General features: G+C 38.2%; 1 protein-coding gene across 7 annotated transcripts in view; it reads left to right on the top strand.

Annotated features, from left to right (window-relative positions):
- The window catches only part of Rapgef2 (Rap guanine nucleotide exchange factor 2), a 239,606-nt gene that overhangs the window by 10,216 nt on the left and 216,442 nt on the right, over positions 1-12,948 (top strand). The gene's annotated exons all lie outside the window — the stretch shown is intronic.

Raw genomic sequence — 12,948 nt, 5'->3', positions numbered from 1 at the left:
TATCTCTCATCTCTTTTGCTGTCCCTTGGTTATCTCATATTGTTACAGTATCTCACTTTGTTACCTGATATATCGGATATATTTGTATTTGGTTATTTGAAATTGGATAGAGAAGGGGGGAAAACAAGATGAGGGGTGGGGGTGGGGGGAGGGAAATGGGGACCAAGACATGTGAAAGGGTATCAATGTATGGGAATTAATGCACCATCTATCTGACAAATACCATGTAACCCTTCTGTTAATTACAATAAATAAAAAAAAGAAAAAACAAAACAAAAAAGAAAAATTTATCCCGGCCTATTGCCATGTACAAACATTAACTCAAAATGGATCAAAGACCTCAGTATCAGACCTGAAACCCTGAAACTGCTACATGAATAGAGTAGGAGAGACACTGGAACGCATAGGCATAGGCAAAAACTTCCTGAACAGAGTCCCAGGGTCACATCAGATTGGAGAGAAACTCAACGAATGGGACTACCTAAAAATAAAAAGTTTCTGCAGATATAAAAGCATAGTTACTAAAGTAGAAGAAGAGTCAACCAACTGGGAAAAGATATTTACCAATAATACATCAGATAAATGCTTAATATCCAAATATCTACAGGGAACTCAAGAAACTAATCCCCCCCCCTCCCCAAATCCAACAAACCAGTCGCTAAATGGACAAGGGAACTTAAGAGAGACTTATCAAAAGAAGAGGTTAAAATGGCAAAGAAGCATGAGAAAATGCTCACCATCATCCATGGTCATAAAAGAAATGCAAATAAAAACAATCCTAAAATACCACCTTACCTCTGAACTCAGACAATGACAAATGTGGGGGTGAGGGTGTGTGTGTGTGGAGAAAGAGGAACCCTACTGCACTGCTGGTTTGTATACTTGTTTTGCCCTGAGATAGGGTCTCATTGTGGTAGCCTAGGCTGGCCTTGAAGTCTAGAATGTTGGATCTCAAGCATGTACATAACTCTAATTTCTTTTTAACATGAATGTATTAGAAAATATTTGGTCATAGTGTGAAAAGGTTTTTGACCACTAATCTGAAGTTACATCTTTTATTGTTATGTTGAAAAACTGCTTGATCAAGGTTACATATTTCCAAGCAAGTAGAGATGAGTATTAAAAACTGAGTTGAAAAATTGGAATACACTTTCATAGACTGCAAAGAATTGAGGTAAGGAAGAATTTACAGTATCTCAGTTTCTTTATGAATTTCCACTAATATCTGCTTCCTCGTAGGCTCCTCTTTGTGGAACTAAAAGCAGTGGAGGAGAAAGCTTTAGGGGAAAGCCATTTGCTGCATGCTCCCTCCTGGGACTTGGGATAACACACCAGCTTTTGACATAGATTCCAGAATTCTTTATTCCCAGATGTGAACCTCTAGACCACTAGGTCTGAGACTTAAGTTGAAATGGATGGGAATTCCTGCCTTGATTCCATTTTCTCTGGTATGCTTTAGATCTGCATCACAGTTACAGAAAATCCTTGGTAAAGCCTTTTTACCAAGTCCTGATCAGAGAAAGTCCTATTTTCTCTGAGCAGCCTGTTTTTCTTGGTAATTACAAATTTCTTACATTTCTTCCTCCTCCTCCTCCTCTTCTTCTTCCTCACCTTCTTCCTTCTCTTCTTCTTCCTTCTCTTCCTTCCTTCTCCTGCCTCTCCCGCTTCTGCCTCCTTTTCTTCCTTTGTTCTCCTCCTCTTCCTCCTCCTCCTTCTCCTCTTTCTCTTCTTCCTCCCCTCCTCCTCTTCTTCCTCTTCTTCTTCCTCCTTTTCTTCCTCCTCCTTCTCCTCTTATTTTTTTTGGTGCCAGTTAGGGAGCTTGAACTCAGGGCCTGGACACTGTCCTTGAGCTTTTTCAAAGCTAGCACTCTACCACTTGAGCTAGAGCACCACATCCAGTTTCTGTGTATGTGATACCAAGGAGTTGAACCCAGACTTTGTGCATGCTAGGCAAGCACTCTACCACTAGGCCATGCTCCTGGCCTGTAATTATAAATTTCTATCTTTAGTTTTGTTTATGTTCACAGAATTATTTTGAGTTTATGTAGTATATTTTCTTTCATGTAGCTGATTTATTTCAGGTGACTAAATCCTGGACTTTGGAGTTAGGCAGCAAAGCTGTAGGCAGATAACCTAGCTTAGCAGTCTTAGGCCTTTGAGTTTATGTCATAGTCAGTAGAAACCTGTTTTGCCAGGTAAACATGTTAAAATAAGTTTAAACTTGATAGCCTCTTTTCTCACTTAAGACAGGATATGTTACTTTCACAAAAACAAGGTGATAGTCTCACAATAAATAGTGTTAGCTTTGTTTATCCCTTTATTCTGATTTTGTGAAAGGCTGAGGAAAATTTTACCTGTTAGATGACAATATTAATAAGCTCATTGTTGTGAAGATTATAAGTGTGTGTGTGTGTGTGTGTGTGTGTGTGTGTGTTGCCAGTCCTGGGGCTTGAACTCAGGGCCTGAGCACTGTCCTTGGGCTTTCTCAAGGCTAGGGTTCTACCACTTCTTTTCCCCTATGTATGTGGTACCAAGGAATCAAACCCAGGTCTTCATGCATGCTAGGCAAGCATTTTACCACTGGGCCAAACTCGCAGCCCTAAATATGTTTTAATATGTTAAGTATATAAATATATAAAGGACTGTTTAATGTGCTGCTTTTTAGTACTTGCTATTCCATATTCTAACCTTTACTTTTCTTACCATGTTTCAGTATTAGTACATCATGATTAACTCACTTCAGTGAGTTTTATAATGTAAGTTGATTTAGGTAGACTCAATTGTGTTAGTCTGTAGTCACACTTTAAACTACACATTGTGTGGCCAAGTAAGAAACTGAATGGTCAGCAATGTTGAGGTCAGCCTTTCCTTTAGCAAGGGATGTTAGCTTTTGAAGGGGTAAGATTTTGGTTGTGTCATCAAGCTGGGAAGGAGTAAGTTTGAAAATCTTTTCTTTGGAGATGGAGCCTGGGGCCTCTTAGGTGTTAGACAAGTGCCTACCTCTGAAATACATCCTCAGCCCTCCCTCCCTCTTTTCCTCCCTTCTTTCCTCTCTTCTTTCTTTCCTCCCTCTTTTCCCCCTTTTCTTCATCTCTCTTTCATTCTCTCATCTCTCCTGCCCCCTTTTCTATCAGTACTGGGACCTGAACTCAGAGTCTCAAAATCTTACTTGCATTTTCCCACTCAAGGTTGGTACTCTATCATGTCTCTAACTCGGTGTATCTTTTTATTTTGAAAGAAAGCCCTTGTCTAGCTACTTATCATTGGCCAGAGATATGTCACATGTTATTCTTGGCTGTAGTGGAGATTGGAAATTTGAGTATTTTATTTTTATGCCTTAGTAGCTTATAGAAAGACAGGAGAGGAAGAGATTAAGATTAATGGGTGCTATGAGCTGATAGCATTTTTGTCCAGTTTACTTGCCTAGGAAATAGATGATTAATGCTTATTCAGTGATTTTTCAGGAGACCTCTTTGATAGTCTTATTGCTCAGTTGTGGAATCATACAGAGATACTCATCTTTTTGGTTTACTTTTGTGTTTGATTATTATCAGAACCACCATCACTCATAAAAATAGGGATAAAATATTAGTGGAAGAGCATTGTGTACAGATATTTATAAAATATCACATTTGATTTAATGCAATTTTTATGGTAACTGGGTTTTAAATGCGCTAATCTATTGATTTTAAAATTTACAATACAGGTTACTAATCTTAAAATCAGCCTTTTGTTTCAAGTTTATTTTTATTTTTATTTTTTGCCAGTCCTGGGCTTGAGCATTTTCCTTGGACTTTCTCAAGGCTTACCACTTGAGCCTCAGCATCACTTCCGGCTTTTTTCTATCTATGTGATATGGAGGAATTGAACCCCAGTCTTCGTGCATACTAGGCAAGCACTCTACCACTTGGCCACACTCCTGGCTCTCGTTTATTTTTTAAATTAAAAAAATGTTACTCAAGTTTTGGCTTTTTGAGTGTAGGGGATGATAGGTATGTGCCAGTGTGCCTGGCTCATTTGATCTTTTTGTGTTTACTGATATTTCTGTTTATTTCATTTTTCCGGAATATTAGTATTTCTGTTTATCATTCCTCTGGGGGGGGGGATGAACCAATAGTGTGTTTTGGGGAGGTGTCATTGGGATTTGAATTCAAGATTAGGTACTCACTGACTTGAGTCACATACCTGGCCAATTTTGGTTTTAGTATTTTTCTGATAAGAGTTTTCCTGATTTTAGCCAGAAAATGCCTTAGAATAGGGTCCCTTCTCCCCTCCTCAGTGCTTACTGTTTGAGATGGATTTCATCAACTTTTTGTTTAGGCCAACATCTAATTTTGTTTGTTTGTTTTTTTGGGGGGGATTGCCAGTCCTGGGTCCTGAACTCAGGGCCTGGGCACTGTCCTTGGGCTTTCTCAAGGCTAGCCTTGTGCCTCTTGAGCCACGCACCACTTCTGGCCTTTTCTGTGTATGTGGTATCGGGGAATTGAACCTAGGACTTTGTGCATGCTATACAATCACGCTACTACTACTCTACACTCCTGGCCCTAGCCTCTGATTTTGATCCTTGGGATGTCTGTCTTCAAAAGAAGCTAGGATTACAAATGTGAGCCACTAGATCGATCGATCCTTCCTTCCTTCCTTCCTTCCTTCCTTCCTTCCTTCCTTCCTTCCTTCTTCTCTTTCTTTCTTTCTTTCTTTCTTTCTTTCTTTCTTTCTTTCTTTCTTTCTTTCTTTCTTTCTCTTATCTCTCTTTCTGTCTCTCTTTCTGTCTTCTTTCTCTCTCTCTCTCTCTCTCTCTCTCTCTCTCTCTCTCTCTCTCTCTCTCTCTCTCTCTTTCTATCATGGGGTTTGAAGTCTTGGCCTAAGTGCTGACTCTCACATCTTCTGCTCATGGCTAGCACTCTACCACTTGAGCCACAGTGCCATTTCTGTTAATTGGAGATAAGAATTTCAAGGACTTTAGTACCTGGGCTGGCTTTGAACTGTGATCCTCAGATCTCAGCCTCCTGGGTAGCTAGTATTACAGGTGTGAGCCACCAATGCCTGTTTTTTTTTTTTTTTTTTTTTTTTTAAGTAGGATTGGGGCTTGAATTCAACTTGTTAGACTGGTTCTTTACCACTGAGCTACAACTCCAGTTTTCACTTGTCTTTTAAAAAATAATTTTCAAAAGTGATTTGTTTTGGTGGGGTTGTAGTGAGTTGGAATTTAGAGTCTATGTAAGGATTTTTAAAAATTAGCATATGTTAGTTATGGGGACAGTATTTTATTGTGACGTTTCCATTCCTGTATACTGTATATTCCAATCAGTCTCACCCATCTGTCATTCTCCCTCTCCCTTTTTTCTAATATAATAGTTTTCATCATTCTGTTTTCATACATGCACAAGCCACCTACTTGGACTAAATTCATCACCATAAGATTTGCTTTTAGGCACATATTAAATTCCCACTGAAACAGTTTATGAAAATGTAGTGTGTTTAAAGATGACAAATGGCCTTTATGCTTACCAGTAACAAAATGGTTAACTAAAATGGGATCCTGTTTTTATTTAAGATGGATTAACTTGAACTATGTCAATTAGCTCCATTGGACAGAATTTATTGGGTTGGGACTTACTGTTCATCTTGAAATCTCGGTGCTTGGCATTTCTGTTAGTATAAACTAGGAGCTGATAAATGTTTAATGACTTGGTCTTGCTTTTTTGAGAGTTGATGGATACAAGGAAAAAAGTAATTACATACTTGTGAATTGATAGGAAATTGAATAAAAACTGAAAAGGAGCAGGAGTAAGTTTTGATTCCGTGTCTGTAACAACTACGTCTTTATAGAAATAAGTAACTCTGTGACACAAAGTTATTTTAATTTGATATGCAGTTACCTCCTTCTAAGTTTAATCACTTTGGGGCTGATATTTTGATATAGGCCTTCCTTTTGTATTTCCGTTGGCATTTAATGGTGTAAATTCTTTCTCTGGTTCCTTATGACATGTTTGTTCTGTAATGTAGGTTTTAAAAATTACTATTTTGAGATTTTTGTCAAAAAGTTATGTAAATTAATGACTTACCCGCATTGTAAATTCACTTATTATATTTAGGCTTGATTTGCTCATTGTTAACTTTTGTAGAGAGCATAGCCTTGATGCATTTAAAAAAATGACTTTTTATTTAGTATTTTACAAAGGGACTTCAATTCCAGCACCCAGGAAATAAGTGCAGTGGCATCTTGATCAGTGTTACGCCTCCTCTGTTTTTCCTCCTCCCTGCCTTCAAGTTACAGAGTTCAGTCTTTTTTTTTTTTGCCGTGGGGCTTGGACTCGGCCTGGGCGCTGTCACTGAGCTCTTCAGCTCAAGGCTGCTGCCCTACCCCTTGAGCCACAGTGCTGCTTCCAGTTTTCTGGTGGTTAATTGGAGATATGAGCCTCATGGACTTAAGTGCCTGGGCTGGCTCTGTACTTTGATCCTCAGATCTCAGCCTCCTGAGTAGCTGGGATTATAGGCATGAACCACCATGCCTGGGCCAGTTCAGCTTTTACATAATGTGCATTCAATATAATGATTGTAGTTGCTCACTGTTCTTAGGGTCCTCCTTTCTCATAGAGTATAGCACATGGTTCAGCTTCTTGGTATTCATTTTGTTAAATGGTTCATTGGTTGTTCAGAGGAGTTACACCATTGGATTTCTCTCTTAAGTTTGCCATCTTTAGTAAATTTGTTAGTGTGTATGTATGCATGTAACCCTGTATATTTTTTCATGTAGTTTTGTATTTTAGATTGAGCTTTCATGAGAGGAAACTAGTGCCATTTGTCTCATAAAGTCTGACTTGTCAATGTAGTAGTGTTCCTGTCCCACATCCTTGGCAGCAAGGATTTCTTTCTTTCTTTCTTTCTTTTTGCCAGTCCTGGGGCTTGAACTCAGAGCCTAAGCCTGTTCTTGGACTTTCTCAAGGCTCCAGCTCTACTACTTGAGCCACAGCATCACTTCTGGCTTCTTCTATGTATGTGATACTGAGGAATTGAACCTGGGTCTTCCTGCATGCTAGGCAAGCACTCTACCACTAGGCCACACTCCCAGTGCCAGTTTGTATTCTTGATGTTGATCAATCTTATAAGTAATCTCAATGTTTTGATTTGTATTTCTTTTTTGATTAGGGAAGTTAAGCATTTTCTCATGTGTCTATTGACATTTTTCAAGAAGTATCTACTTGGCTTCTTTGACCAATTATTGATTGCATTATTGATTTTTTTGGGGGGGTTAGTTTTTTGAGATCCCTGTGTATGCTGAATATTAAAGATATTAAGTCCTTGAAGATGTATTGCTCGTAAAGATGATCTCTCACTCTCTAGGCCGTCTTTTTAGCTTAGTAACTATGTCCTTTGCTGTGTAGAAACTTTTCAGCTTGGTGCAATCCCATTTGTCGATTCTCTTATGTGTAGAGCCCTGCCTTTGATGCATGATGATAGGACATTTTAAATTGTGGAATGATTGGATAGAGTTGAAGTTAAGCATAGTGTCAGAGATAATTAGTGTGCTTTAGAGAAATCTTACTGTCCTTACTGGTTACCTATTTTTTTTGGTGGGTTGAGAGGCTTGAACTTGGCCTGAGCTGTCCTTTAGCTCTTTGGTTCAAGGCTACCACTCTACCCTTGAACCAAGCCCCTCTTCCTGTTTTATAGAGGTTAATTGGAGATAAAAGAGTCTCAGGTTTTTTTGTGCCCCCAGCTGGCTTTGGACCTTGATCCTCAGATCTCAGCTTCCTGAGTAAATAGGATTATGGGCAGGAACCATCGCTGGCTTAATGGTTACCTATTAAAACAAATTTTTAACTTGTATTCTTGTGTTTTATTTTAAATTTCTACATGTAGCTGCTCTTCCTCATATAAGGACGTCCTTTCCGAAAGTGTTGAGACCAGTTGTTCGGTTTTCCTCCTTCCCACCCTCCTATTTGGGAATATTTGTATATACAGAGTGAGATATCCTGAGGGTAGGGCCTAAATCTAAACATACAATTCTTTTTATGTCTCTCATACCTACTGGCCATAGACTGCTGGTAATTTTTTAAAATAATATTTTAAATAATTGAGTGTATAAAACAAAGTTTGATTAATAGTGTAGGATTCAAAAAGATTTGGGTTTTGGAGCATTTCTGGCTTTAGATTTTCAGGTTAGGCTTAAGTGTGTGTTTTCTTAGCCAAGTATGTGTTGGATAATTGCAAAGTTCTTTTGGTGTAGATTTGACATAAGTTTGCTAAATGGTCTACTGTGTGAAGTTTAGAAAATACTAGAGACTGGAGATGAGTTGGGGGGTGGATATTGAACTGGTTGAAACATGAAAAATCCTGACCTTTTTGATGGGAAGGGTGAAGTTGGGACAGATTAGGGAGAACAATGGAAAGGCGTGGTATTAAGGTAAATTCTACTGATAAATTACCACATTGAATAGAAACCCCATTGTACAACTAAAGATAATAAATGTAAAATAAAAGCTTTAGGAAATACTTAAATTGCTATGTAGGAAGTTACCTAGTTGGTAAGGTAAATTTACTTACTTTTTTTTTTTTTGCCAGTTCTGGGACTTGAACTCAGGTCCTGAGCACTGTCCTTGGGCCTTCTCAAGGGTAGAGCTCTATCAGTTGAGCCACAGCACCCTTTCTGGTTTTTTCTGTGTATATGGTACTGAGGAATTGAATCTAGGTCTTCATGCATGCTAGTCAAGTACTCTACCACTAGGCCAAACTCTCGACCCCTACTGTTTATTTTTTGAATCAAAATGGTTGTTAACTTTTGTGATAAATCATGTAATTTTGCTCTTGGGTTTGTTATGCAGAAAATGTGAATTTCCATAAAAGTCTGCTTTCTGGGCCAGAAATTTGGCCTAACATGTGCTTGCCTAGCATGCACAAAGGCCGGGTTTTGATTCCTCGGTACCACATACATGGAAAGAGACCGAAAGTGGCTATGTGGCCTAAGTGTTGGAGCTCTAGCCTTGAGAAAGCCCAAGGACAGTGCTCCGGCCCTGAATACAGCCGTAGGACTGGGGAAAAAAAAAAGTGTGCTTTCTGCTCTGGTTATTACAGAAGTGTGTTCCTCTGCCTCATGTTTAGCTGGTAGACTTGAAAGCTTTATGACATCTCATTAAGAATTTCTGATCTGTCTGGTGTGCAGTGTCCATGTAGTGGAAGTCAAGGTTGTGCTGGGTGACAAGTAGTAGTAGGAGTAAGAGGATGCCAGAGAAAGTCATGCAGTACAGCCAGCCTTGGTCTTTGCAGTGCCTTCCAACTAGATTAGGAACATTGGACTGGAAACCACACAGAAATGGGAGCAGGTTTGCATCAGTTTGAATTGAAATAGACAAGTTTGGGACAAGTAGACCAGCAGTGGCTCAGGATGATACCTTGAAATTAATGAATTTGGATGATATTTTTTTTGTTATTCTGAATAATCCTGTGTGATGGGAGGGTAGGCTATATAACCATTTTATGTGTGTATTGGTGTGCTGAAGGGAGTAAATGTTAAACATATTGAATCAATTTCCAGGTAACAATGCTGTTCAAATTGATTGAAAGTACAAAATAGCATGAGGAGAGAAAATTAAAACTTAGAATGTTCTATAAATTCTTGAAAGTATTGTGTAAAGCAACCTATCATTCTTACTGAGCTGGGTGAAAAATTTCCAGAGAAAATACCTTAAAATTTGGCATTTTATTTTATTTTTGTAGTGGTGGGGATTAAATTAAAGGCTTCAGTTGTTCTAAGCAAATGCTCCACCTTTGAGCTACATCATTAGCCCCAAATCTATCCCTTAAAAACAAAACAAAACAAAAAAACCCTTTCAGTTTCCTTTATATGTGAAATAGGTTACATGGTTTTGAATGTAGTATGTCACTTTATCTCCTGTCCAGGATTAGAGGAGAGGGAATGATCCCTCCCTATTGTCTGATTTTAAAGATTGCAAGTCTTTCTCAGCGTTTTCATTTTAACTCATTGGAGGGAAATTCTGTCTACTGGTTGTGAAAATGTCTGATTGAAAATGTCCATTTCCTCTGCTTTTAGGCTAGGCTCTCATTTCCTTTCCTCATCTGCTTTTCTCAGTTGATTGATTATAAGATCATACCTTCCAGAAAGGGTAGAATGTTTTTGTGAACCTGTCTACTTAGAATTATTTCTTAGAGACAAAAAAAAAAAACAAAGAAAACCCAAAACCAAACCAAAACAAAACAAAAAACATCCAAAGCCTCATTTTTCATTGTCAAGCGTACCTATTCACGTGGATGATAATTGTCAAGAATCTTACTGGCAACCACAAAGAATAATGTTCTTGAGTTATCTCTTAGGTAAATGACTGCTTTTTTGAATTTATTTTGTAAAGTGGTAACTATGGAGTTTGGGAGATATAGCGGGGTTATTGTTTTTTGGAAGTCTTCTTCCATAATAAGTGCTACCGCATCCAGGAATTCTAATCTTCTGAAATACCTTTTAATTGTCCCTCTTTTAACTCTTTGTAAATTGTAATTCTCCTTTCTTTAACCTCTCTAGGTCAGTCTTTTGAAGACTAGCCTAATGTTTCTACATGAAGCTTTTTTTCTGGTTACTTGCCCTTGAAGTTGGATTTTATGGGATTCTTAATATTTTCAGCTTTTGTGTATGTCCTGGGGTTTCAACTCAGGGTCTGGGCTCTATCTCTGAGCTTTTATACCACTTGAGCCAAAAACTCCACTTCTGGCGGTTTGGTGGTTAATCAGAGATGAAAGTCTTATGGACTTTATATACCAGGGTGGCTTGGAACTGCAGTTCTCAGATCTTAGTCTCCTGAGTAGCTAGCTAGGATTACAAACGAGCCAGTACTGGCACAAGTTTTGGTCTTAATTTCATAATTTTTTAAGTGTACACATTCTGTCTGTCTCTGTCTTACTCTGTCTCTTTCTCCTCTCTCCTTCCTCTCCTCTTCTTTCTCCTTTCTCCTCTCTCCTCTTGCTTCTTGCTTCTCGCTTTCCTCTCTGTCCTTCTCTCTATTGGTGGTGCTGGGATTTGAATTCAAAGCTTCTCCTATCTGGTTAAAATAGGTAGACCATTCAATGAGTCGTCACTCTCTCAGTCCTATATCTCCCCCTTTTTTTCTTCATATTTTTATTGTAATTAATAGAAGGGTTACATTGTATTCACCAGATAGAAGATGCATTACCTCACAAACATTGATACCCTTTCTTATGTCTTGGTCCCCATTTCCCTCCCTCCACCCACTCTCCTCATCTTGTTTTCCCCCTTCCCTATCCTATTTCAAATAAACAAATAAGCATATACAGTATGTCAGATAACAAGGTAAAATACTGTAACCATATGAGATAACCAAGGGACAGCAAAAGAGATGAGAGATAACATAGTACATTAAGAACAACAATCACTCATTATATGGCTTTGTTTCTATATCCTGGAGGTCCTTTCATTTAGTGTCATACTATATGGCCTTATGTATCTAGGTTTTGTTCTATTGTAAATCTCTGCTAGGAGCGCCCAAGGTTTCCATGGAAAAATTTTTTATGTGGAAGATGTTATTTTATTTTGTGTAGCATTTTGTTATTGTGCGTTAGTATCATATATTTCATCCTAGTTTGCTGTAGTTTCCCAGGGCTTCATCCATGTGAGACAAGTGTTCTGCCACTAAGCTACACTACACCCTCACCCCTCTATTATTGTGTGGGTTAATTCAGCTTGTAATTATTTAAAATCTGAGTAAAAGCTGGGCACTGGTGGCTCACACATGTAATCCTGGCTATTTAGGAGGTTGAGATCTGAGGATCATGGTCCAAAGCCAGCCTGGGCCAAAAAGTCTCCATGAGACTCTTATTTCTAGATAACCACTCAAAAAGTGGAAGTGATGCTGTGAATAAAAGTGGTAAAACAGGCCAGGAGTTTGGCCTAGTGGTTAAAGTGCTTGCCTAGCATGCACGAAGACCCAGGTTCGATTCCTTGGTGCCACATACATAGAAAAAAGCCAGAAGTGGTGCTGAGGTTCAAGTGGTAGAGCTCTAACCTTGAGAAAATCCAAGGACAGTGCTGAGGCCCTAAGCTCAAGCCTAGGACTGGCAAAAAAAAAAAAAAAAAAAAAAAAAAAAGTGGTAAAACACTAACATTGAGCAAAAGAGCTCAGGGACAGCTCCCACCCCTGAGTTCAATCCCCGTGATGGAACAAACCAAAAAACCCAACAAACCAAATCTGAGTAAAAATTGCTTCATAGAGTTGTTTGGTTAGGGATAGTAATTCCAGTTTTACTTAGTTACCGTAACTTGTATAAGTCAAAGAAGTAAGCCAAATGTAAGAACTTGAATTCTAGGCATGTTGTTACAGTGTATGTAAAGCACTGTGCCTTGTATTTTTAATTCATCACCTTTTATGTTCAAATATATAGACTGGATTCTGAACCTTTTGTTTTATTTGTTTAAAAAATTATCCTTAGGTTGTACAAAAGGGTTTCAATTACATTCATTATGTCTGTTACGAGTATAATGCGTCTTGATCAATATCACCCTTCCATTGCTGAACATTTTGTTTTATATATATCTGCTTTATAATCTTTATGTTAGATATCAAAAGTTTGGAGATACTAAATTGCATATTTACTCTTTTGTAAAATCCTGGGGAAAAATGTTGAAAATAATAATGTTTTTATTTTGCATTAGCTTAAATAATTAAGTTTGAGGTCTGTTGTATTGAAGAATAGGAGCTTGGGAGTGGTAGAGAAGGAGAGAGACAAATACACTGTGTCCCATTAGGTATTCTAAATAACTTTGATAGTTTTCATTGGCTCTGTTTTCTTATCTGCAAAATGGGACATACTACTTGCTGTACAGTTTTTCAGGGTAGTTGTGAGGTTCAGATAAATCTAATGTATGAAGAAGCTTTTTGCAAATGAAAAAGTTTATGTCACTGCAAAGCTTTACTATCACTGCTG

Source organism: Megascapheus bottae, chromosome 13, assembly GCF_031878675.1.
Source record: "Megascapheus bottae isolate mThoBot1 chromosome 13, mThoBot2.hap1, whole genome shotgun sequence".
Taxonomy (NCBI): Eukaryota; Metazoa; Chordata; class Mammalia; order Rodentia; family Geomyidae; genus Megascapheus; species Megascapheus bottae.
Note: the sequence above shows the minus strand (reverse complement) of the source record. Positions and strands in the feature narration are given on the sequence as shown.